The following is a 26,682-nucleotide window of genomic DNA, read 5'->3' on the forward strand; positions in this document are numbered from 1 at the left end:
TCCCTCTCTGCCTCCCTCGCGCCCCAGAATTATGGGCCGGCGGAGGGGAGGCCTCCCTGCTCTTGGCGTCGCTTCCCCGCCGCCAGTCCCCAAGCTGCTCCTCCGGGGCTCAAGCCCGGGAGCCTCTCCCGCACGGCTTCGTCTTGCTCCTCGCTTTGGGGCGAGGGAGGAGGAGGAGACTTGCCCCACTTTTGCCAAACGGGCGCCGCCGAGCAGAAAGGCCTGCCCGATTCTGGAGGAGCCCCAGCCTGCTGTGGGTGGCAGGCCACCGCCTGGCCTCGCTTAGCGGCAGTCTACCGCGGCAGGACTCCACGCAGGAAGGCGGCATCGCGGCCCCCGCACCTGGGAGGTCTGGGTCCCCCGAGCGCCCCCTGACCCAAGTCCGGGAGGTGAATGCGCAAAAGCCTGGGGAAATGGCCTGGGGGGGGGACAGGCAAGGGGCGCTCCCCTGCAGGCCCCAGTGGCGGCCCGGCTTGTTGTAGAAGCTGCTTCCCTCCCCTGGGCCCGCCGTCACCCGGGGTTGCTTTGTTGGGTTGGGGTGGCTGCTTCCCCTGATCTCTGGCACCCTCAGCCGCACCGACACTTCCAGGCACTTTGTCCTGAAAGCCACACAGCAAATGCAACTCTTGCTCAAATTCTTCCACAACGTTTTAACTTCCCAGGTAACACTGGGGGGGGGGGACAGCTAGGAAAGCGCCAATCTCGGCCACGGCCAAAACTCCAGGGGACCGAGTCCAGAAATCCTCTCTCCTGGAAGACGGAGAGAAGGCCCAGATAGCCAGCAAAACCAAAAGGGGCGTCGGAAGGCAGTTCGGGGTCCAAAGGTAGCTGCAGACATTACAATTCACCCCAACTTCATCTTTGAAAGAGCTTCCACCAGACCTGGTGAGAGACGGACTGGGGGGGGGGGGGTTGAAGAGAGGGTACCCTTTGATCTTGCCAGGTTTGCCCCTATTTCATTTTATTTTTTGCCTCGCACGACGAAACGAGATTTCAAATAACCTTGGCTACAAGCAGGAACGGTTTCTTCTCGAGATCAAATGAAAATATATAAAATGACATTTATTCCAGGATAAGTAAAGACAGAATAAATCCTAACCCTAGGAAAACTTTACGTAGACGCCCCCCCCCCCCCCCCCCGAACCTTATTCCAGCTTTCAGGCTAGACGCTTAAGGACAACAACGAAAGATTAATGGCGTGGTTTTAATCCTTGTATCCCTTGCTCACTGGAAGTTACCAAACATCCCACCAATCCAAAATCTAGAGACCCTCCTCTGCAAACACGTGGGCTGTTGTTGTCGTTCCTCCGTTTAGACCAGCATGTTAATTCGTAATGATTTCCTGTGAATTAATATCATTGTTTTAATTATTGCCCTTGCCCACATCCAGCAAGACCACGGGGTTTCCTTCTTTCTTTTTCTTTCTTTTTTGAGGGGGGGGGGAGCTGTTTGTTTTAGACAGGTGATAAAATCGCAGTTAACGAGCTGGATAATTCGCCCTTGTTTGTTTTAAAAGACAAATGGTAAAGATTAATCGAGGGGTTTGATTTTATGGAGGAGAGGGAGAGACCCCAAGGTCGCCCAGGAAACTCCTGTAGCCTCTGCTAAAGTTACGGCGCAGCCGGTTCTATGCTGCCCGTTCTAGCGGACCGGCCGGTCTGCGCGCCTTCTAAAGAAGAGCCGTAGGGTCCGTGGTAGGGCACTGGACCGCAAAGCCACTCCAACGACCTGCACTTCGGCCACAAATGAAAACACAGCACCCGTGCAAAAAAAAAAGAGTGGGGATAAAATAAAATGCTGTTTTGTTTTTTAATCCGTATACGTTTGCCCACCGTTTAGCAATCTGGAATTCTTTGCCGTGCTCACAATCTTTTGGCCTTTTGCAGCTATATCTTCGCTTGGTGCATAAGCTCTCCAGGCGAGTCCGCACCTTCCCTTTCCCCGAGACTCGGCTTGCTTTGTTATTAACGCTCAGCGTCGGCATTGCTAATATTAGGGTTTTATTATTAGCCCTTGTTTAGGAGCCTGGCATAAGAACGTGGCCTCCTTCTTGCCTGTTTCCACAGCAAACGTCTAGATCCTGCAAATCGACGTTGATGAGCCTAAATACAATCTTTCATCGCCTCCCTCCTCCAATATTGTTTGTCCTGTAACAAATAACCTCCAAGCGATTTAATTCGTGGGGAGGGAGGGCGGGGGTTGCTCTGGATTCTTCCTAGAGAAAGGCGAAGGCGCTTCACCGCTTTGCAATTGCAGATGACTCCCCTGATATTTAAAAGAGATCAGATTCTCTCCCCTCCCCAGTTGTAGAGAGGAAGCCCCTCTGAACTTGTTCCCAGTCATCTGCGTGCTCGCTTTTGTAAATCCTCTCTGAGCAGCCCCGCTGTTTATGGGAGTGTAGCTTGTTATGAAATGCCTCGCTGCAAAACGAGGGAGCCAAAGAAAGGGGCGTGCGTGCCGGGTGGGGTGCCCCCGGATTTCATTAATTCTCTCATCGGAACATAAACAGACCCGCATCGAGGGCCGCGGGTGAAGCAGCTTAGCTAATTTTCTGGGGCTGAGATTCAGCCCGCTTCACACGGCTGGTTAAACAACTATTCTGTCAATTTTATTAAAGTCCTCTCTGGAGAGCGTGCCTGCTTGAATGGGCGACAGAGTGCAGCGCGGCCGCAGCCAGCCCTGAAATCTCGACGCGTGCCCGAAGGAGCATCCCGTCTGTCTTCCTTTCCTCCAAACTCCACGGCTGCACCCTGGCCGGAGATACTGTGGTAGCCCACTGTGCAGAATGGGTCCCTAAAGCGTGGCTGAATTGGGCTGAATGCTCAGTGTGTTGATGGGACCGAGAATTGACAAGGTATCCTGGCAGATTTATCTTTGACAACGCAGAAAAGCCTTTTGAGCCGCCAAGAAATTTGCTCTCCAAAAAATTCATTCCTATTAATAAGACTGGGCCTCCTTTCCCCTCCCGCCCCTTTGAATTCTAACATGCTACCTAAATACATTTTATTTGCTTATAATATTTATTCCAGAGGGAATAGGGAAATCCCCGTTGCACATTTGACTGTTTTGAATTTGACGGACAGATGATGATGCCACACTTTGGAGGTGAACAACCCCTACACCCGATCGCGCGGTCACGTGTGCCCGTGTAAGCACACAGATCTTTTCAGGACAGAGGAGTTGGCTGCGCCTCTCGAAACGGACAGGCACCACCTGTCTCCGTTAAAGGGGATCCCGAACCCCATCGCCAACAGACATGTAACAAAGGCTGTTTATTTACACCCGCTGGATTTTGCACCCACCCCTCCCCACCGCCTTTTTTTCAAATCGGAGACCCATTTATCTCCAATGGAGAGACGTGTTTAAAAGAAGTGATGAAGCCTCTGAGATCACAAGACCTGATCCCCCAGAGCATCGGTCGATAGCCAAGGTGCAGCCAGCCGCCGGGTCCACACACGCACAAGCCTCGCCCCTCCTCGGTCTGTCCTGGCCCAAAATGGCGCTCTCCTCCTCTGGCCTTTTCGGGTCTCCTCTCGGGCAAGAGACCCTCCACCCACCCCGGCCTGGCAGGAGAAATCTTGCATGCCAGTCGCCCGATCGAGATCTTGCATCTCCTCCAAGTCAGACCCCCGGAATGGTAGTAGGCACGCAAATACAAAGGGTCCGTCACTGGCGTCTTCCTGACTCCCCTGGTGGAAGGGGGGAAATGCCGCTCAGCCTTCCCAGCGCTGCGAACTTCCTGGCCTCCTCCCCGTTCCCGACCGCTGCTGGACCCGGTTGGAAGCTGCAGGCAGACCCCTCTTCCTCCCGCTGGGCTTCCTTTGTCTGCTGATCCAGAGGGCCAGCCACAAAGAAGGTCACCGGCGAATCTCCTGGCTTTCGCATCCCTCCACCCACCTCGGTTCCGAAGACCCAGCCAGCCTTCTTCTTCCCACCTCTGCTTTTCTGCTCCAGCCGCCGCCTTCCCTCTGCGCGGCCTCCCCAAGGACAAGAGTCTGGTGGTGGCACCTTGAAGGCAAACCCGTTTCTGGCGGCCCCAAGAAATCGCCCCCTCTCTGCCGATCCCCGCCCCCCCGCACGCCCGACCCGGGAGGAGAACTGCGACCAGGCGAGCAAAGGGACTCCTTCAGCGAGGGCAGGAGCGTTGCTTCTGCCCGGGTCTCTCGGAGATACTCACCGCAGCGCTCAACGAGGGTGGACTCCCCTGCGGGACTGCCGCTGCAGGAGGGCACCGGGGCAGCTTCTCTGGGCAGCAGCATCGGCAGAAGGGAGAGAGCCCGGCGGCGGCGGGGAAAGGGACCGGTTGTGATCTGGGGCGATCCTGGGGTTGAGCGGTGGCCGAGCTGCCTGCGCCGCAGCCCCCTCGCGTCTTCACCAGCGGGCCAAGTTAGGTACAGCAACACACGTACAACTGGTGGCGTCAGACCCGCTCTCTCTCTCTCTCGCTCTCCCCACCCCACCCACCCCGCCTCTCTCTTCTCTCTCGCTGTGTCCCTGCTGTGTCTTCCGGGTTGGCTGTCCAGGCTAGGCAACCGACCCCGGCAAGGCTCCTGCTGCAGCCGCAGGCGAGGCGATGGGGCCAGTGGAATTGGTCCACTTCTACTGTCCCGTATAAACTGGTATTTGGGGGGAAGCATTTCCCTCATAAAGACCACTCTCACTTTCTCCTCGGGTGTCAGCCTTTAAATAAAACCCCCGCTCCGTGTTTCTTGAAGCTGACTCTGAAGCCAGATGGGGGCTTGCGTCGACTGGGGAGGTTAGATCAGAGGGATCGTCTTTTGAACCACGTTTGGCTGCCTTTTGTGGTCTCTGGATCTTGGCCACTTTGGCACAGGGCTCTGATTTTAAACTTCTGGCCCTTCTCTCCCCTTCCACAAAACCCTCTCGAACAGACCAGGCAGAGCCAGGCCTCCAGGTGATGCCGGGGTGAGTGGCTGGCACTTCCGTAGGGAAAGAGCCTCGGACATACACACAGAAAAGCTCCCCATTCAGCCATTATTTTCCCCTCCTCCTTTTTGGGGGGGGGGCTTGAGAATTTTTTTGGCAAATTCTCCTAACCACCCGTCTGCTTCTTCCTCAGCCTCTCTTGTTGGTCTGCTCTGGCGGGTTGTAACCATTTCTTCTTTTAAATGCACGCAGTCCTACCAGTGCATTTTGAAATTATGGAAAACGACCGCATCGACTCTAAACTCTGATGTTTCACCTGAGAGTAGTATTAAGATGGTGAAGAAGAAAAAAAAGTCGATTTGGGGAAACTGAACCGATGGTGAAAGAAAGAAAGAAAGAAAGAAAGAAAGAAAGAAAAAAGAAAGAAAGAAAGAAAGAAAGAAAGAAAGAAAGAAAGAAAGAAAGAAAGAAAGAAAGAAAGAAAAGAAGCATCCTATAAGCTTCTCCCACCTTATAATTTGCATTTCACGTTCCCCTCATTTGATGTTACTCATTTGCTTCACTGCTCTTAACTATTCTATCTCGCACCTTTAAAAAAAACCTGCCCACAGATGCACCTGACAGCTTGTAAATGAATTTTGTTAACCTGCAATTTGTCAGTCACTAAGTAGCAGCCCCCCCTGCCTCTCCCCCCCACCTTTCTGTTTCCTCTGACACCAGTTTTTGAATCAAAGACGAATATGTCCTGTATCCATTATTCTGTCAGCTACGGCCTCCGCTGGAAACCGCTGGATGCAGAAAGGCACAGAGATGCCCGCCGAGGATGCCTCTCCATTGCTGCCATTACATCGTACCAGCCGGCAAACGGTTTCTTTACAGGGGAGGATTCAGCACAAGGTTTACTTAGAAGTAAGACCCATTGTACTTAAGGGATTTACACCCAAGTAAGTGACTGCTTGGTAGCCTCTCCCATGCAAAATTTTTTACTTTTTTCTCAAGAAAAATATCGGAGTCGAGACAGCAGGAATGAACCAGGCGGAACAAAATGAAAGTCCGAAAGGATCAGAGCTGTGTCGCCGCCGCCGCCGCCTGGGAAGATGCAGGTTACTTCCCATAAATACTCGTTAGAATTAATTCAATGATGAGTGAAGGGTTCTGCCAGGGAAAGTAACAGAAAACTGGGATTCCCCTGCCCCATGAATCAAGGAAGACACCCTGGAGTCTTGGACATTTCAGTGGGGAGAAGTCGAAATCGATTCAGCCAGTGCTGAGCTTCTTCCTTACATTTTGGAAAATCTGAGCCATTTTGGGGCCTGCATTTAACACGGCTGTTGCTATGCCACAGTTAAATACCCCTCGAAGCGAAGGTTATTGTTAGGGTCACCTATCTTTCGTGCGCTTAGAGTGGACAGTGGCGACCTCTTAAAACGACAGCGCGCAGAGGCGGGTTTGTCTGCTCCGGTTTCAAGCCCGCGCGGGACGCCTCGTTTTCGCCAGACCCCTTCTTGGAGCAACGACGCCGGGAGACCCCTTCGAAGTGGCACTCATTATCAAGGGGTGGGTCCCTGGTCTGAATTGTTCCTGGTCTTGCAGAGGTTTTTGTTTTGTTTGTTTCTTGAGGCACCCTTCTTCAAAACTCCTCTCCCTGTTCTTCCCAGCGATCCTGCCCAGGTTGGGGGGGGTGCCCCGTCTCCGCGGGAGAGAAGAAAACGGCATTATTTTTTAAAGCTGCCCTTGAGGGAGGGGGGAACCGGGGCTGGTGGGGAGAGGGCGGGTTGCCCGGCCGGCCTCGTTTTAACACATGCAAAGCTGCGTAAATCTCCTGCATCGGGACCGGGACTCCCCAGGCAGGCAGGTGCAGCGGGAGCCGCGCGAAAGGCCCAAGTGGGAGCTGCGGGCGCGCCGGGGGGGGGGTGTTTTAAAGGGGAGGCGACCCCGCAAAAGGAGCAGCGGAGAACCCTCGCCCGGATTAGGCACAAATCTCCGAACAATGGAGGAGGCGGCGGCAGAGGAAGCCGCGGTCGGGAGCAGCCTTTTGAGCGCTTTCTCTTCCTCTCTTCACTGCTGCGTGCGTGTTTTCCCTTCCCAGAGTGGGAGGTGGGGCAGTTTTGGCTAAAAGCCCCCAAGATCAGCCTTCCAGAAGACGCAGGCGGCTTTGTGATTCGTTCTGCCTGTTTGGCTTCCTTTGCCTGGCCTGGCTACTAAAACCCCTGCGCGTGTGCCTAAGGTCGCCTCGCTTGTGGAGGCCGGGTAGGGTGGCAGAGGTGGCAGAGGTGGTTTGCCGTGACCTGACCCTGGCATGCCTTGGTGGTCTCCCAACAATAAACCAAGCAGGGTCGATCCAGCTTCAGCTTCCCGAGATCGGAGGAGATCCGGCCAGCCTGGGCCACCCAGGACAGGAACGCGCATATATTCTGCTATCACAATATCCTTCTATCTCTGACCTCCGGAGGGGTGGGCGATCTTCCCACCCAGTCCTGGAGTGAACGCGGTGAGGGCCATTTTAGCAAGCGAGGTCGTTTACAGAGGTGCGCTGGAATTTAGGAGCGGCGTTTCCCCGCCTGCCGTTGAAGGCCGGGTGAACGAGCCATCCCGCCCTCGCAGGCGGCTCTAGCCAGGCCTGAGCCGTTCATCTGCCTGTCTTGAATCGCGCAGACGACCAGATGACCGCCTCCCTTCTCCTTCCTGACCTCCTTGAAGGATGTCACTGTTGGCACCCCACCCCTCCAGAACTGGACTCTTGTCTACTTCATGCTAGAAATGCAGCACTTGCCCTCTGGCTACACACCGCAGATGCACACCTATTCATAGGTGACAGATTTCAGGGCTGGGCCTTGAGAGATCCCTGCACTGATCCGCCCTTTGGCGTTAGGAACCTTCCCACGCCGGAAACCACCAGTTCTCTGGCCAGGACCCCTTTTCTTTTTTCAGAAGGGGGGGAGAAATAAAACAGCATCACCCCACCGATCCCCCAAGCAGACCACGGCCAAAGTTACTGCAAAGGCCCATCCGACCTTTCTTCCTTGGCCCTTCCCGCGCCTACCACCTGTCCAGCTGTCAGAGGGCCTTTCGCCACTCTTTAAAAGACATGTCCCTTCACCCGCAACCCCAAATGTGTTTGTCTTCCATTAAGGCAAGTGGGACGCCCAGGGAAACAGAGGCCGTCCTTGGCTAACCAACAGCGCGCGCACTGCCGCCGCCGCCGCCGGAGTCCTCCCAGGTGCAGTGGGGAGGGCATCTCTTTCAGCAGCCGGCTCAGCCCCCTTGGCACTGCCGGGAAGGAAAAGTGCCCCTGCCCCTGCCCCTGTCCACCTGTGCCAGGGAGTCAGCCCCCCCCCCCTCCGGCTCCTTTCGGTGCATCAGCCTCTTCTTACCTTTTCTCCCCAGCAGCTGTCCTGCCCGCTGGCTTTCTCTGCGGTCCTGGAGCCTTGATTCCTGCGGGACGTCTGGTAAAAAGGCGGTGGCTGGGGCGGGGGGCGCTCTGGCGTCCTCAGGTGCTGCCTGGGCAGGAGGCGGCGCGGGCTGAGCGGCCGGGCTTTGCAGCTGGCACATCTGGAGTTGCTGAGCGCGACCACCCTGCCCAGCCCCGGCGCTGCCTCGGGTGGATCCTGAATCAAGAGGAGCCGCCAGGGGCCCGGCGGCTGATGAATGGCAGAGGCAGCGCCAGCCAGCCAGCCAGCCAGCCAGCCAGCGAGCAGGGCTGCCAAGGGAGGAGGGAGGCTGCCTCAACCTGGCAGCAAATTTCAGTTTCTCCCTCCCCTCCCCTCCCTCCTCTGTCTCCCGCCTCCTCTCCCTGCATTCAAAGATGGCAATGGCGAGCCAGTGTGTATTTATGTACATAATAAGGCAGCTCGTCCCCCTCGCCTTCATTTGCATCATTACAATATCTGTACAAGCACATCACATTGTCTGCGGCTTCAGACCTTTGTTGCGTTCCCCGTCACAGGCGACGCGACTTGACTTTCATATTTTCCAAGGAACTGAGATTATACCTACGGCCCAGCATGGTGTTGGGCGGCCAAGGGACCCAGCGCCCCAGCGGCGACTCCCAGCGCAAAGTCTGGCCGGACAGCCACCCATCCACCGACTTCTCACCCACCCCGGCCTCCCAGCCAGCCTCACCACCCCAAGACCTTTCCACCCCCCCACCTCCCGCCGCCGCCCATTGAGTTAAAGATGTCCACAGTTCCACCCTGCGGGCAGTAAAGACCTCCTCAACAGAAGACCCTCTCTTGGTAGATCACTTTCTCCCCTTCTTTGGGACTGTTCATGAGTTCCTCTACGGAGTGTGTAAGGAAGGTAGGGAAAGGAGGATAGCCCGCCAGCCATTGCTGAAAGGAAGGGAAAAGATAATGGGAGGAAGGGGAATCTTGAAATCCATACCCTGGGCCATTAGAGCAAGTCAGCCGGAACTAATCGGCTGGGAGATGTTTGCGAGCCCAAGACGCCGCCGCCTCGCCTGCAAAGGAATGAAATCGTTCATGTGCTTTATCTTCTGGCTGGGCTATAAACCAGGCCCGAGCTCAGAGTGAGACCGTGTGTGTGTGTGTGTGCGCGTGCCTGTTTGTGTGTGTGTGGTGCTTAATTCCTTCACATTCACACGTTCCTCATTTCATCTAACCCCCAAAAAAAACCCAGATCGAAGCCACCAAACTCACACACACACTAATTCACTCTCACAGCACGGAACATCTTTTTTGCTGCAAAGGAAAAATCGAATCGGACCTGGGACCGGGAAGAGTTTCTTCCCAATCATATTAAGGAGGGACCTTCGCCTTGCAGAGCAAGCCAGGGCCCAACGGGGCCGCCCTAAAGACGCTTCCCTGGGAATAAGCCCCACAGGAGTGGGACTCTGGGCAGACCTCTCCAGGCTTGCTCTCGAACAGTCCAGACCCTTACCCGGTTTCCTCGGGAGGAAGCCCCAATTGATTTCAGGAGGGATTCCTCCAAGTCTACCAAAGTCAACCAGAGCCCCAAGGCCACATTCCTTTTCCCCTGGGACCGAAGGCTTTTCCGGACAGTTCCGGCTGCCTTCAATCTAAAGAAGCATCTCTAAACGCCTTTATGACCAATGAAAGGAAAACTCCGCAGAGCAGTGCAAAGAAAAGGAAGGAGGGTTCAATGGGAAAAAAAGAATTATCATCATAATGGTATGTGGGGGTTACTTAAAAAAATACACCCGTGAGCAACGACCAAAAGAAAGAAATCCTATTTTGCTGGCATTTCTGTCTGTCTTTATTACGGTTCAGGAGGGGAAAAGGGCCCTTGATAGGCGGCAGATAATTCTTATCAGTCCGAAGCAGCCACCCAAAACTGGTTTAATTACCCCCCCGTTCTAGCAGATGAGATACATACCAGATTTTTATGCATCGGCGGTGGAAATGTTCCGCTTCTTGCAATTCCAGGTACTGGAATCCGAAGGAAGGCAAGGGCCCGTGGAAATAAAAAATAATAATGAACATTCAGCTGGAAAACGGAATGATCTCTAATAACCGAAAAGTGACTGGCCTGGCCGCTCCAGGGTGGGGGCTTGAATTTAGCCTGGGGACTTGAATTTAGCCTGCTGGAGATTATATATCATAATATATTTCTAGATATAACGTTTTTATTTATATATATACAGAGAGAGAGAGAACGGCTGCTCCCGATTGTTATTTATTTATGCGTTTATTTCTCCTAGTCCGGTCCGCCTCCTCGTGGTTTCTCTACTCGGGACTGGAAGTTTTTCTGGCGACTTCTACATATCCAGGGCTGGCCAGAAGCGGCTTTAGAGGAACACCACCCCACCCCTCCCCAGCTTCCACAGTCACCCCCACTTTCCACCCTCATCCCTTTGTGCATGCTCTGAATTCTCCTTTATTAGGGTCCGGTGACAGCCACCTCCTCACTGCCGCGGTTGGGCTCCTACTGAAGATGTCATCTTAAAGTCTGAAAAGAGAGAGGCGACCCCCCACTCGCCCCAGCTTCTTGCAGGAAGTAACAATCATATTCTACATATTGAAAAATGTGATAGATGCCGAATAGCGAAAGACCTTTAAGGGGAAAGAAAAAAGGCGGTCTAACCTTTTCAGTGCTGACTTCCTTTAAACGCGTATTAGGAGGTTCGGGCGAGGAATTATATGTGGGCGAAGCCATGCCCCGGAAGGCTGGAGAATGTGGGCTCTGGTGGTCTTGCCCTCCCCTTATTATGACTATCCAGGAGTAATTTTTCATCTCTGCTAGCTAATCTTTGTTCCTTGTGAAGATAATGAATAGTCCAATCCTTATCTCCCGAGCTCCTGAGGCTGCAGGAGAATGGGGCTTGAACAGGGTTGAAAATTGGACCCAGTGCTGCTGAATAAAATGCTGTTCCCTTTATCTCTGGCTTCCAGATTATCAGGACCTTTCAAAACTCGCACAACAAATACACCCACCGCCATCTAATGCATCATTTACCAGAGCAGATCCCCGCGCGTTTGATCGGCAGATAGGCACGGGGAGGCTGGGGTAAGCAGAGAGAGGGGCCGGGGAGTGGGGAAATCCATCGGGGTGGACGCGTGGCTTGCACTCAATCGCGTGCATACCTGTGGTCTGCTCGACGAAGCGCGTGTGGGTAAGCGGCGCTGGCGCTGAAGAGCGGGCACCGCACCTGTGCGGGGATGAGGTCAGATCCTGACGTGGACACCGTTTAGCAGGATCCCCTAAGTCCGCTGGGGGGGTGGGAGGTGATAAGACAGGGCAAATATCCCCTTAACAGCGGGGAAGGGGACCCCGGGGTAACCGATTGCCCCTAGTAGAGGGATTCTAGTTAAGAATGACAGAAGAGTGTGTGTCTGTTTGAAGGGGGGGGAGTGTTGGAGGTTCTCGGAGGGAAAGGGAGGGTTTCTATGGTTGGTCTTCAGCGGAAATCTGGCCCAGACATATTGACTGATTTGCTCCTGGTCCAATCCACTGAAATGGTCCGGACGCACCATTCAGAACAGGTGTGGCTCTGTGAAAGTGGCACCCGGCTACTGATCTGCGTCAAGGCAGTGGGGCGGGGGCGGGGGCGGGGGCGGGGGGGGGGGGGCAATGATCTCCCCCATCAGGGCCAGAGGGCATTGAAGAGCCCCCAGTCTAAACCACTTCTGACTTTCCAGTGTTTTTCTAATCAAGGTGCTTGGAGACTACACCTGAAAGTTACTTTGGACTGGAGGGGTGAGGAGACCTCCAGTTGCAACTGCCCCAGCTGGAAAAAAAAGGCTCCATTTCTGTCCCGCAGACTTTCTCCTCACCACTCCGGGAATAGAAGGATTAACTCCCTTGCCGACCTAAACCTAAAAGGATTGAACCCTTTCCCTCTGTAGGTGGGGACGGGCAATTCGGTGCAAGTCCTTTTCTGTTCACACAAATGCCCAATGGGGTGCATGGTGTGTGGCTCAGACGTGCCACCTCTGCAGTTTGCCCCATTGCAGACCCTGGAAGTCAAGGGGTGAAGGGCGCCTGGCAGTCAAGACTAGACCAAGGCCTCCTCTCCCTGTCGCTGGTGATACAATTCACTAGGCAAGAGTGGAGATTCACCCCTTCAAGGTGAATCTCTGGGTCATAAACTTGATAAAGTAGGAGACACTAACCCGGGAAGGGTGAAGACCATCATGTTGAGGCTGACCCAGGATAGAGAAGTTTCATGCCCTCTGTGCGGGCTCTGGCACTCACTACCCAATGGAAGGGAGTCACTTATTACCCTGATGCTGATAAAGTCCCCATCACCGTTTCTCCTCTGTGCCAGTGAAAAACTCGCAGATGGCAAATGAATGGTTACAGACTGTGGTCTATACTGCTGTGCTTAGCTTACTGTAAGTAGGATCCTATTATGCAATTTATGTACCTCTTCGTATGTCTTGGGAACACTTCTGGCGGTTCCAGACTTCTAAAATCCGCATTTATTGGCTGCTGAAAGTCCCATTTTAGTGGATTCTGCACAGCATATTTATTACAAGTTGCAATCGTTATGAATGAACTCTCTGTTGATTGTACTGATTGGTTCTGTGTAATCCGCCTGGAATCCCTGTGAAAAATAAATAAATAATGCAAACAAATAAAGAATAAGACTGGGCATTCTTCTAGAACAAAGCAAGCAGGGCAACTTGAGGACTAGGCAAAACCGGATGTAACATGTGCCTTCAGATCCATCCCTGACCCAATAAGAAAGGTGAGCTGGCTAGTTTTATTCTAAACAGCTGGTTTTGCCGCATGTCTTTCTTTGCTTGAGTTACAGAGAGGGAGATGAAAACTTCAGGGGTGGGGGTTAAGCAATATTGCAACCTCCTCTGGGGTGGGGGGTGGGGAGCCAAGCTTGGGCTTCTGCCTCTTTTAAAAGACTTTTTATTTTGCAAATGTTCAACTTGTACTAATTTTTTACAGCGACATTCGCAGTTGTTCCATCTAAAAATGGACCTGTGTTCGTTTATTAATAACCTAAACATTACGTATTAAAGACCTATGAGTGACACAGGATGACAAAAAGCTGTATTTTTCCAATATACACAAGCGCACATTTAATAACCTCCTATTGCATCTCAGCTAGACCTTCTCCCTGATGGTTCCCATGGCAACTGAGATAAAAAAGCAGCCATTTTCCATATCTCTATGAAAGTCTATTATATTGCAGGATTAGTTCATCTTCTGCTAAGGTCAAACACAAAGTCATACAACCTGAAATATTTAGAATCCATGTACATTCATTTTTTTTTGTAATGCCCTTTCATTTTCTACAAAAGAGTAGGCTCCCCTGAGGTTTTATTCCTCCGAAAATGCAAAGCCAAGCATTAAAAAATCATGATTAGCAGCTGATGAAAAGTTCAGTTTTTAAAAAACTATTGTTACATAGGTAGTGCATTACCCATTTATCTCTATCAACAGCAATGATTTCCAGTGATATTGAACATATAATTGGGTTCTGCTTGATTTGCAGGTGGGGAGCGCCACCTTCTGACCATTGGTGGAGAGAGGGGGCTCTGCTAAAACGCTCAAAGCCTGATTTATTTCTTTAGTTTTATTACCGGCCGCTCAGATTCCCAGTAACCCCAGTAGTGCCCATGATGTGGATTCTATTATAGCTGTAATTCTCTCCCATTTATAGCTTGGCTCCATGTGCCAGTAATGCCCACACAGCAGCTCCTTGCTCATGCTAAGAGAATAGAAGTACCTGTGCTTTGCTTACAGGATGCTCATCTCCCTGATATCCGGCTGCTTATCATCTTGCATTGCAACGCTATGGGTTTGGGGGGTTTTGGTTTCCAAAAGATCTGTCGACCAGCCAGGTCTGACAGCACTCAAGCTAGGTAGACGGTGGGCCTGCCTGTATTTATTTGTATTTATTAGTGCCCTTCTAAGCCCAGTTATCAGGGTGTGGGATGGTACAGATCTCAAAAGCCAAACAGGGCGGGTTCTTGGAAAGGAGACTGCCAAGGAAGACCCTGCAGAGGAAGGCAGTGACATACCACTTCTGCTTCACCATTTGCCTTGAAAACCCCTTGCTGGGGTCGCCTGAGTTGGCTGTGATTTGGCAGAGCTTTCCAGACAGACAAGCAGAGCTGCACCCTCCTGTACCTACTGACTTAAGTGGACTTAGAAAGGTGTAACTCTGCTTAAGATTTCAGTGTATACATCTTGACAGTGTTCCTGGGTTGGATGTTGCAGTAAAGTGGGAGATAAACAGATCTGACAAGTCCTTGGGTGCAAATTGCAAAGAATGATGCCGTGCACAAGTACACAGCAGAGCATCCTAGAGCTGTCACGTGTCTCCAAGTACCAAAAAAATTGTGGGCCAAGATATAAGCTTTGCTTTGAGGAGGACCCGAGTCTGTGACCTGTTTTTCCTTTCTGTGCTTTCCTTTTCAAAGTTGACACGTGCTGGCAGAATTGTTTATTTGCTTCATTTATACTCCACCATTCTGCCCAACAGGGACTTGAAGTGACTTACACTGTTGACCTCTAGTCCATTTTATCCTCACAACAACCCAGCGAGGCAGGTGTATATGTGTGTTTCTGGCTCAAGTCACCCAGCTTTTTGCATGTCAGAGGGAGGATTCAGACAGAGTTCTCCCAGATCCTGGTCCAACACTCTTACAACCATACCACATTGGCTCTCTGCGTTTCAATATCGGTAACAAAAATAAGTGACTTTTACTCCTCAGAGCAGCCATAGTAGTCTCCAGCAGCAACAATAACAGATGTGGTACCTTAATGGCAAACATTTTATTCCATCACAAGATTTCACGGACTGGAATCTACTTCTTCAGATGCAAGGAGGGTCTCCTCAGGACAACCATTTTAGGTGTGCAGCATGAAAATAAATGAGCAGCAGGGTCAAGGGGTCAGGAAATCCTGGGTGAAATGTAATCATGTAATATTCAGGTCTAGTCCTGAAAAGTACAAGGATGATTCACTAGTTTTGCTAAGCTATTCAACATCTGTAATGGATGAGGTTTTGCTAAGGCAACTAATATCTGCACTTTTATAATTTGTTCAAGGTGACGGGGTGGGGGGCAGCTAGAGTGGAATCTGTGTGTGGGCCTGTGGTCAAAAAGTTAGCACTACAGGTTAAAATAGTCAACTGGGGAGGGGGAAGTGTCATAATTTTTAGGAATTATGTGGACACTCCAATACATTTGTTAAGCAGTACTGTTAAGAATTATTCATATCTGTATATTTTTGTAAAGCAAGTTTCAGATTTCTACCTGTGGTCATTATATGATTGATACTGCCATCAGTGGAAGTCCAAAGATATAAATATTAAGGCTGTCCACCATTACATCGCTTGTCTTTTACCTGATTGTTTATCAATGTCATTTAAACCATTGTGCATAATAAAAAGCTCAATGTAGTTACTTTTTGGAGGATATTGAATTTACAATTTAATAATGCTGCCACCCATTGTTAGAAAAGAAGGTTGTCTGATATTTCATATTTCATTCTTTATTGCAGTCACACACTAAAGGATTTAAACCACACATGCATACAGGTGCTCTTATTTTTAAAAAATCCCCATTGATTAAAATTTGCCTACAAAAGGTGATCAATTAAAATACATAAGGATACATCAAACATATTCAATTACAGGTTGAACTTTGCTTTCACAGCAAACTCCCTGACCCAATCCACATCCTACTGGAGAGGAAACAGAATTACCATATCCTAGCCCTCTTCCCAACACACGGTTCCATTAATTATATTTTTTATGCATCCCTTCTTTCAATGAGGTTAGGGCAGCTTATATGACTTTCCCTTACCCATCCTCAGAACTACCCTGCAAAGTAAATTATGGAAGCATAAGAACTAGTAAGTCTCATCGCTAAAAGGAGATTTGAATTCAAATTTTCCCAGTCTTCATCTATACCCTTTTCAGGATAACAATGACACAAGATTTGAGAATTCATCCACCATTTCCTGGACTGCCTTTGTTCTAGAATGCTCCGTTTGGACCTGGTGCCTACCTAGCTCTGTCCTCAAGGCACTAGGACCCAAGCAGAGCATTCTAGAACAAAGACTGTCCAGGAAATGGGAGATGAATTTTCAAATCTGGTGTCATCTTTATCCTGAAAAGGGTATAACTGAGAGTGAGATGAATTTACCTGGGAATAAGCCTCATTGAGTACAATGGGGGTTACTTCTGTGTACATCCACATAGGATTGCAGTGTAGATCAGCTTTCTTTGTGCTGGAGTGCACACATAATTTAGCCCTGTCATAAAAGATAATACATCGGCAAACCATCTGTAAGTCTGTATTTATTTATGCCATGTATGAGCAAATAAATACCAATTTGTTTGGGTCTGACACTAATCTTAGGATGTTCTATGTTTTTATGGTATTGATGACATTGTAATCACTCATGTTGAACAGACACTGGTACTGTAAATTGTCCTGCATATTGATATAGATTAAATGAATGTTAGCACAGTGCTAGACTCTCAAGTAAGTGTCACCAGTTTTTACAGTTACAACGTTTATACTCTTTGGCTGCATTCACACACCACTGTTATGGCTATATAGCAACGATTTGCAACCTGATTATCTGGTCCACAGTTTCAAAGGATTGCTACACGGCAACAATAATGTAATAGCCAGTAGTGTGTGGATGCAACCTGGATTTCAGCTATGGATGGAATATAAGCAAAGAGCTTGTGATTGTCACCCCCTTAGCACTCCCTAAGCCCACTACCCAGGCAGGCGACCTGAGCACTCCCTAAGCCCACATTCAGCCCTGAGTCACAGAATCGTGAGACTACAAGGCACACAGTTCATGGAACATGAATTCATGGACCAGTGTACAGCAGACAGTTTCTTGTCCTTCAGAAGACTCTTCTGTGAAATGGAAAGTGTCCCCACAAACCCAGTCATGATGACAGCATTCGTCTTCACTTATTTTTGGATCTAAGAGGCATTCATACTCATGAGGAGACTTTCTTGAGCTATCCTCTTTTTGGTCTTGTGATCAAGAGTCAGGCAGGTGAACATGCACCACAAACACAGAAGACAACAAACCTGATTGCAAATTGGAACAAGACAGTCTATAAAATGTTTGAAAGGGAGGAGAGCGGAGAAAAGCACGCAGATGGGAGAGGAAGTAGGTTTCCATGACCATTCTTAAAGCTATAGATAGATGCATACATTTATATGTATATACCTCTAGTTATACTTGAATATGATGATGCAATACGTGTTTTGTTACTGACAAGTAATGGCCTTTTTTGAAATCAGAGGTTGGCAACCCTGAAAATCAGTGTGATATTATGATGTTAAGTGTTTCATTAGTCAAAACAGATTTGGTCTAATGCTTTTCTTAGAACACTATAACTTTAATCATCAACATGATTGATACCAGCGCAAATTACAATAAAAACCCGTATTAATTGCTGTTATTGTGAAACAGCATCGTTTTGTTTTTAAAAAATGCAATGACTTGTTTAAACTTTTATTAATGTCTGGAAAGATTTCTTGTAATGCAAACAATTTACTGAATAGCTTTTCCCTTTGATGTTGATCCTGGGTCCGCCTTCCATTGCAAACTGTTTCAACATTAAAGCAGAAAGAAAGCAAAGTAATGGCAACCATTTAAAAACAGAAACCTTTTTTCCCCAAAGCAGCTGTGCTAAGCAGGCAGCTGGCCAGCTCTCCAGTTATAGCAGAGAGCTTGGGGAAAAGCTTTGCTAGACTGCTGGGCTTGCCCACAATGCTGACAGGTTGAGGGTAAGCCATTTTTGCTCCTGCACTTGCAGATGAAATGGGACAGTAGGGAAACAAGAAAGTGAAGCTGCCACGTGCACACGGGCATTCGTGGCTCCACGGAATAGCCAACAATATTTGTTCACAGTCAAACCACTGATGGACAGTCCACTGATGGACAAGTTAACAACACTTGACTCCCCTCCTCCCAATTCGCTGTCATGTCAACCATAAATCAAAAGATAGTGTGACTAATAACTGGCTATTAGCTGCACTTCATGCTTTCTAAATAGGACAAGACTGAAATAAATAGTTTCATGGTAACCATCACGAAAGCACAAAACCTCATTTTGGAACGGAGTCGGTCTCATGACACACAGAAGATTATTTCTTTGAGGACCTGCGGAGGTTAAGTAGGGAGATGACATCAAAGGGGCGTTACTGAAGGGCTAGATGTATATGGAAGCACACTGGCTGCTTGTTAGTTTTCAGCTAAAATTCAAGCTGGTTTTGGGAACACTTCTAAATTATTTAGGACCTATACAACTGAGGGAACACAATTACCCATCTACCTACTTACCTACCTGTCTGTCTGTGTACCATCACATAGGATGGCATATCTAGTTCTCTCACCCAGTGATGTAGCTATAGAATTTTTAAGGGGTGGTTCTGGGGGTGGGGCCATGCTCCCACCCGCCCCTGGGAGTGTGGCCATGCCTCCCCAAGCCACGCCCCTCAGCCTCAGTGCTTATAAAAGCAGCTCTCCGAGGCCAGGGACAGCAGACTCCCCTGCCCCGCCCTCCCCCACCGCCCCCCCACCGGTATTTTACACCGGCTGTAAAATACATGTATGTTACATGAAACAAATCTGATTTTTTTTCCAGACCAGGTGTGCACATTTTAGGAGCCTGAGGCATATGGAACAATAATGCTGCCCTTTTTCTCTACCCTGACAGTTTTTATACAGTTTGTGAACTGGCTGTCACTAGATGACTAAGGGTGGGGGTGGGGGCGGGGGCTTGATAAAGGTTTATATATTTGTGTATGGCTTGAAGAAAGCTGACAAAGATAACTTTTTTGCCCTTTCCCAAAATACTGCAACTCAGTGACGTAGGTATAGATTTTTTATGAGGTGGGTTCAGGGTGTGTGGCCACACCTCCCCAAGCCCCGTCCCAGCCTCAGTGCTTATAAAAGCAGCTCTTCGAGGCCAGGGACAGCAGACTCCCTTGACCTGCCGGCGCCCCCCCCCCCACCGGCTGGGCTCCCAGCCAGCAGCCAGCAGTCCCTTCTGCCCTCCCCTCCGGGCAGAGGCGCAGCTAGGGAAAATGGAGCCTGGTGCAAAATAGGAGTTTTTCAGGGGGGCCATGGACGGTCCCTGTGATGCTGGAATCTACCTCCAAACAGCATTACTTTCAATGATGTTTAAACTAGGGAGCCCAGATTCTCCTTTTAAATCCACCTTAAAGGGAGAATCTGAAGTCCTCAGTTAAAACAACATTGAAAGTGATGCTGTTTGGGGGTGGATTCTCCCCCACCCTAAAACAGCATCACTTTCAATGTTTAAACTGGGGACCTCAGATTTTCCCTTTAAATCCATGCCATAGGGGCTGGATTTAAAAGAACTGGGGAAATCTGGGGGGTGCCTGCTGTCAGGGGTGCAATTGTTAAGCTAGCAGTACCAAACTTTCAGGGTATCTTTAGGAAACTCTCCTGATAATTCCACCCAGGTTTGGTGAAGTTTGGTTCAGGGGGTCGAAAGTTATGGACTCTCAAAGGTGTAGCCCTTATCTTCTATTAGCTCCCATTGGAAACAATGGGGCACCCCATTTGGGAGTCGATAACTTTGGACCCCCTGAACCAAACCTCACCAAACCTGGGTGGTATCATTAGGAGAGTCTCCCAAAAATTCCCTGAAATTTTGGTGCTGCTAGCCCAAAATCTGTGCCCCCTACGGGTCAAAAACTGAAAAAACACTAAAAATACCAAAAAAAACCACAAATGGGGTGGAGCTTCAGACATGTAATGCGGGGGAGGTTAAACCCAGGAAAAAAAACCCCTTACCTACGGCCTTACTCTCACCACTTAATTACACCACTGGGGTTTTGCATGAGATGAAGCTACAAAGGTTGCCAATTTGTTCACAAACACAACTATGGGTCTAAAGGGATGTTTAACCCTTCTGCTTGCACTTTTTTCTGGATCTAGTCACCCACTTCAAGCAGCCATTTCTGCTTCCAGGGGACGGGAATCAGGTCTTTCTTGCATAGTTTGTATATTGGCCCTGCTTCAGGAGAACTAGGAGCGCAGGAAGTACATTCCTGTACAGGAAGTATAGCATCTGTGGAATTTAATGAAGTGCACAGTTGAATTATTTCATACTTCATTGATTATGAATTGCACGGGATGGAAAACCTACTCCCTGCAAGCCACACTGCACCCACAGCAGATGAGAATGGCAAAAGAAATCCAGTGCTTAAGCTGCAAACGTGAGCAACCATTGAATTCTCTGTGTTGTTTAGAAAGATCTCTCGTGTATGGTAGGAGAATGGCTGATTAAGCAAAATCATTTTTAATGTTCAGAAATACTGTGACTTCCGAACACATTAGATCCATTTAATATGCCCTGTGCTTTTGACTCTGTATGGGTTTGCTTAACAGCAATGACGAGAAACATTTGCGTCACTTGTTTCTTTCTTTTCCTAACTTAGTCATTTGCAACTTTTGTGCCTTTCAGGCTTCAAGTTGTTGCCTGAATTTTCCTTGCCTGGCAGATTTGAAACACCTATATGCAACCCCCCCCCCCCCCCCACCGCCCCATCTTTTCAGTATAACACAAATCCCTTCAGTGCAAGCCAAACCAAGTCACTTGGGGGAAGGGCCATTGTTCTGTCTCAGAGAACATGCTTTACCTGCACAAGTTTGGGGCTTCAGCCCTGGGCATCTCCAATGAAGAGATCTCTTGAGCAGGGATGGGAAAGGTCTCTGCTGGAGACACTGGACAGCTATGGCCAGTTCAGAGGTGTCCAACTCTGGCGCTTCAGATGTTCATGAACTACAATCCCCATCAGCCCCTGCTGGCATAGCCATTTGGCAGGGGCTGATGGGAATTGTAGTCCATGAACATTTGAAGCACCAGAGTTGGACACCCCTGGACTAGTTGATGCTGATTGCACATAAGGCTGCTTGATACAGTTCTTCAGCATCAAAGAACTGGGGTACTGACTCAGTAGGCTTAGCTAGTGCTGAACAGTAAAAACAAACGCAGTCATGCTTAATAGCAAATCTGTTATTGGCTCAACAGTTGGTAGCACCATAAGAGTACCAACCAGGTCACTGTTTCCCAGCCTGTTGGTCAGTATTCAAAAGACTCTGCCTCGTGTCTTTCCAATGCTCTGTTTCGTATTTTGAAAACCAAGATCTTGTTATCCTAAGAAGGCAGGCTCTATTTTAGTTGCGGGAATTAGCTGGAGACAGAGTGACAGGGGGTCACTGGGATCAATAACCTATGTATACCAGGGCAGCCCTGGGTAAAAATTCTCAAATGAGAGAGTTGTATAATTAAAATATAGTTTTGTTAAAGAATAAAAACAAGAAATATATTTTAAGCAATGAACATAGGTACACAAAACATACAACAGCTGACTAAGAGAAAAGGGAGAAAATTAGATAGGGTTTCAGGGATGGGTGATCATTACCAGGGGCATGTAGGGAAAGCAGCACGGAGGAGGGAAATGACCAATGTTTCCAGGAGCCAGTCTTCAGCCCCAGGCCTTTATGGCATCCCTTATTGGGAGGAGGGATCCAACTGCTTACAATCTCATCTTGGAAACGGTATGTACCATGTCATACATCAGTGAGTACTTTTTCTTCACTGCATATACATGACAATCCAGTAAAGTCTAGTGATGGTCACTAGTGTGAATCTTAGAGGGGATTAGAGGGAATAATGGAGAAGGAGATGGTGGTCAAAGACTGGAAATGTACTCTCAATAGAAGAATAGTTTGGATTTATATTCCCCCTTTTCTCTCCTGTAAAGAGGCTTCCAAACTCCTTCCCTTCCTCTCCCCACAACAGACATCTTGTGAGGTAGGTGGGGCTGAGAGAGTTCTGAAGAACTGTGACTAGACCAAAGTCCCCAACAGGCTTCATTTGAAGGAGCAGAGAAAGAAATCCAGTTCACCAGATAGAAATCCACCACTCATGTGGAGGAGTGGGGAATCAAACCTGGTTCTCTAAATTAAAGTCCATCCGCCCTTAACTATTCCACCACTCTGGCTCTGTGTATGTCAGAATGCCACTTGCATTGGGTTCATAGTGGAGGCAGCTGCATCTTTTGTGAAATGTGTGTTGTTTTCTCCAAAATGTCTGTTCTAGGTCAGTCCTAAATAAGTAAACAAGTGAGCAAGAGCTTCCGCTTGTGTTTGTGTTCAAGGTATGCATACACAAAAGTGACAGAGATTTACTGGAGGAATGTCCCAAAGAATCATGTGGCAAACCTAGTTGGGTTTTTAGATGTTGAATGCCAACCCAGCACTGCTCAGAGACCTTTGGGCAAGACACTCTGCTGCAATCTGTCTGCTTTCCATTCAAAGAGAGAGGCACCAGTACCACTTCTGTGCTGTATCCCTGGCTTTGAGGACCTCTGACAACAACAGAAACAGCAACCTTAGGATGCAGTGAAAAGATAAAGTAGGTTCATATTATAAAGGAAAGAACAGGAAAGAAGATTATAGGGAAGAAGAGCAGCAAGAAGACTCCCAAGCATCCCCCCCCCCCAGTATGGTACCCCATGTTTCAAGAAAGTGGGAACAGCCATTACTTATTGGGGTTTGTAGTTGGCAGGTCATTCCCATCTTGAAATAGCTGCCAATGGAGGGGCTGGAGGGGCAGGGAGGGCAGGTAAGCTGTGAGACTCCCTTAGTTGTGAGCCCTGTGCCAAGGAAGGAAGTAAAGGGCCCATCCTTTCTAACTCCCCACCTGTTTCTGTAGTCTCTCTGCTATCAGCCCAGCAGCTGGGTGGCTGCCAGGAAGACGGAGAAGAAAGAGTACAATCACCACAGCAGCCACCCTGGTAAAAGAGAAAGCTTCCACAGTGGGCTGGTGATGGTTTTACTTGAGTCTCCATGACCAACTTGTTTTCTTCTGTTAGCTCGGATCATCTTTCTCTATCACCCAACCTTCTGGGCCTCATGTTGAGAAGGAAACCTTTCCCCTCATTCCAGGTACACAGGCACTGGCTGAGGTTGAATAGTGGAGTGGGGAGACAGTTCTGCAGATGTAGAGGTAGTCTGCTAATTAATTAAGAATGTTATGGTTGTATGTTTATTAGTTGTATCATATAATTGAATGTGTCTGCTTGGTAGGGTGGTGCACAGGGCAGGCACTAGTCATGTGGCTCTAATGGTTGATGGTGAAGAGAATGAGAGAGTCTCTCAAAGACATGAGAAAACAGGAACATCCAGAAGTCAGGGGTATCCTTGTGCAGAAAGATTAGGGTTGCCAAGTCTGTTACAGCTGTGTATTTCTGCCTGAAAACATGAACTTCAGCTCTTGGGTCTTTTATTATTCTAGTTGATTATATCTTCACAAATAAATAGAGCTGTTCTGGATTTACACAGAATGGATCTTAGTGAATATAAATCCAAGAACAGTGAAGGCAAATGTCAACCAAGTATTATGTTGGACCAAACTCAAAATCCAGAAACTTCTGAATTTCAGCCTACTTTTGGGGGAAAAAACGGAACAAAGCCCATTAATTTCAAAGTGTCTCTACAGAGGAAAACGCTATGCATGCTCACATGGGAAATTCTTTGGCATCTATTTAGAGGGCCCTGCTGTACGGCAAGCTGAGGATGAAGCAATGCATCGATGCTTGTGGTCTGAATGCATAGCACAGCATGGCTGGGGTTTTGGACCTGGAAAATGGTAGGGATTGCTGCCAGTGAAAACAAAGCCATATTATGGACATAGCTAGAACATGGAGCAACATTCAGCTAGATAGAGAGGAGCCTTACTTTTTCTCATCCAAAATAGTGCCCTTTGCTCCCTTCCTTTTCCAACAAATGATTAAGTACCAAGCTTGCCTAGTGTATTTTCTGATACAGACCCATAAATCATGCTAGGCTTGGTGGGGTCATGATCCCTTACCACGTACACTCACCCCAGCCAGAACTCCCCAGCTTTTTTCCTGTGGAATGCTGGCCTAGCTCTGAACAGACTCTATTATTCACCCATCACAGAGCTCAAGAGAATAGGCTTTGCTAGCAACCATCAGAAATTAATGATTTAAATGATAACTCCAAGCGTACAAGCGGTAACTATTGACTTTAAACAAGCTGTTCCCATTGTTGAAGGTATTTTGTTGTTTGTTTTTATTTTTCGTTCTCTTCACAAGACAGCCGCCTGCAGAGGCAACTCTGGTTTGGCTCTAGTTTGGTTGTTAGGAGACTTGTTAACTGAAAACCGTCAAGCAGTTTCTCAAAGTCATGGCTGAGGAGTCTGCTGGTGTCCAAAAGTTTCTGAACTGTTTTGACCAGAACTTGTTGGAATAAAGCAGCTTTCTTGTTCTAATCTACAATGTTTCTAATTGTGTGTCCCATTGTTTTTCTTTGAACCCTAGCCTCTTGATTCTTAATCACTGCAAAGGCATATGTAGAGAGATGATCTTGGTGACAGGCTCTTAGTTGTGCAATACTCTTTCTTTTAGAGGCTCTCCAAAGGACTGTGAGTTGGAAAAAACATGTGAGCACTCTTTCCCTTGCTCCATACCAGAACTTGCCTATCCTTCACCCCCCTGCTGAGACTCCAGCTTCTTATGCTTCAGCTGAGGTCATTTCTGAGTTTCAAGGGAGGCCTGTCAAATTGAAATAGTTCATAATCACTTGGTGCAAAATAGAAATGTGTTGAGTTCATAATGTTTCCAAAACAATATTGAAATGTTTCCTGCTTGAACTTCTGCACTTCATTTGCCCTCACTGGTGCTGGAAACATTTCATTCCCCTTTACTTTGTTGTTTCTGTAATCATTCTTTGAGAATGTTGTTTTCTGCTGAAACATATCCAAGCTGGCTTCCCTTGCAGTGCAGTCATACTTGAAACGTTTTAACTTTCCCACCAAAGAGCCTGGCTGTTTTCCATTCTCTTGTGTCATCACCTAACTTCCCCCTCAACCAAGCATCGATTAAATGGATCTACAAAGCACCAAACCAATGGATGAACAAAGCATCGTTTCCATTAAGCTCTGTGCGACTTGTGTGGAAAGGGCCTCAGACACAAGCAGTGTAATTTACTCACGAAGTCCTTCTCTGGCTTGGAATGTAAATACATTTCTGTGCAAGTCCAATCAGTACCCAGGCAGACTATGTGGTTTTGTAGATGCAGTCACCAAAGTTAGTTCAGAATTCTCAGTGAAACTCTTACTGAAACACTCTTTGATGGCTGTGAACAGAATGACCAAACCAACTGACTAATCAGCCATGGCTTCATTATCTTCTTCGCTGTTTTTGGTAAATTCTCTGCAGTGTTTCTTGCTCACATTTTGTGTACTTGTTGTGCCCAGTTCAAATCTAAAATCCTCTCTTGTTCCTCAGTTTGCTTTTGGGTTGGGGGAGGGGGGGAAGGCAAAGAGAGCAGCTCTCTTTGCTAGTGGTGGGATCTTAACAGGCAACACAGTATGGCACATGCTTTTTATGCCGTTTATCAGCTGTTTTATTTGCTTCGGGTGTTTGCATAGCCTAAGACAAATGAATTCATTTTTATTTGGGTAAAACGTATCTACACACCCCTTCCAACTCTGTGATTCTAACTTTGTGAACCATGAGAGAACTTCCTGAAACCTGAAAAAAATCATTGCCATCCTTACCTGAGCCAAGAGGAGCTTGCCCATTATGAGCAGAAGGTTGGACGATGACTTGTATGGCTCCTTCCAACTCTATGATTCTATGATATTAGTCAGGAAGTGCACAGTGGCTGCCATCAGAATAAGACCTAAGTCGCTTCACTGAAGGAGCAGAAACTCTTTGCCATTGTTGTTCAGTGAGGGAAGGGCAAGTGTTCTGTGACAGTGCTGTACTTACTGTGCATGTGAAAGGCCCCAGGTTCAGTCCCTGCCATCTCCAATAGAAGGGCAGCAGGTAGAAGGAAAGAGCTTTGTCCAAGAACTGTTGCTAGACAGCACTGAACTAAGAAGGCCAACAAGCTCAGGCAGCTCCATATATTATCACCCCTCCCCCCCATGCCAAATGTCCATGCCAAATGTCTCCCAAAAGCAGCACACAACTTTATTAGAAGACTTCACAACTTGCTTCAAACCAAGTTGGATACAGCCTAAACAGGAACAGGATAAATCTCTTTTTTTGTACAGTCCGTCTTGGGCTGTGCAAACAGGGTAGTGACCATCACCAGGCAAAACACAGCACAAGGCTGATGGGATACATTCAGCTAGGAGGGCATTATCAAGCTGCAGCTACACTGCTCATAAGGCTTTACCCATTGTTTGGACAGATGGATGGACAGACAGAAAGATAATATATGTATTTCTAACAAATTATTAACTTTTATATGTTTTTGGCTGAGAGTAGACTAAGAATCAACATAATTGATTAATAA

At 48.4% G+C, this 26,682-nt stretch overlaps 1 protein-coding gene across 4 annotated transcripts in view; it reads right to left on the bottom strand.

The window, feature by feature from the left end:
- Positions 1–26,682, bottom strand: part of GATA2 (GATA binding protein 2) — a 627,541-nt gene that overhangs the window by 22,015 nt on the left and 578,844 nt on the right. Inside the window, exon 1 of one of the 4 annotated variants that reach the window (XM_048489757.1) lies at positions 8,262–8,336. The exons of 2 other annotated variants lie outside the window; for them this stretch is intronic. The gene's annotated coding sequence lies outside the window, so the exon portion shown is untranslated. Of the gene's footprint in view, positions 1–4,177; positions 4,279–8,261; positions 8,337–26,682 lie in introns of those variants that run through there. One more of the 4 variants, XM_048489761.1, reaches the window with a different exon arrangement.

The sequence above is a fragment of the Sphaerodactylus townsendi genome, linkage group LG03 (assembly GCF_021028975.2).
Source record: "Sphaerodactylus townsendi isolate TG3544 linkage group LG03, MPM_Stown_v2.3, whole genome shotgun sequence".
NCBI lineage: Eukaryota > Metazoa > Chordata > Lepidosauria > Squamata > Sphaerodactylidae > Sphaerodactylus > Sphaerodactylus townsendi.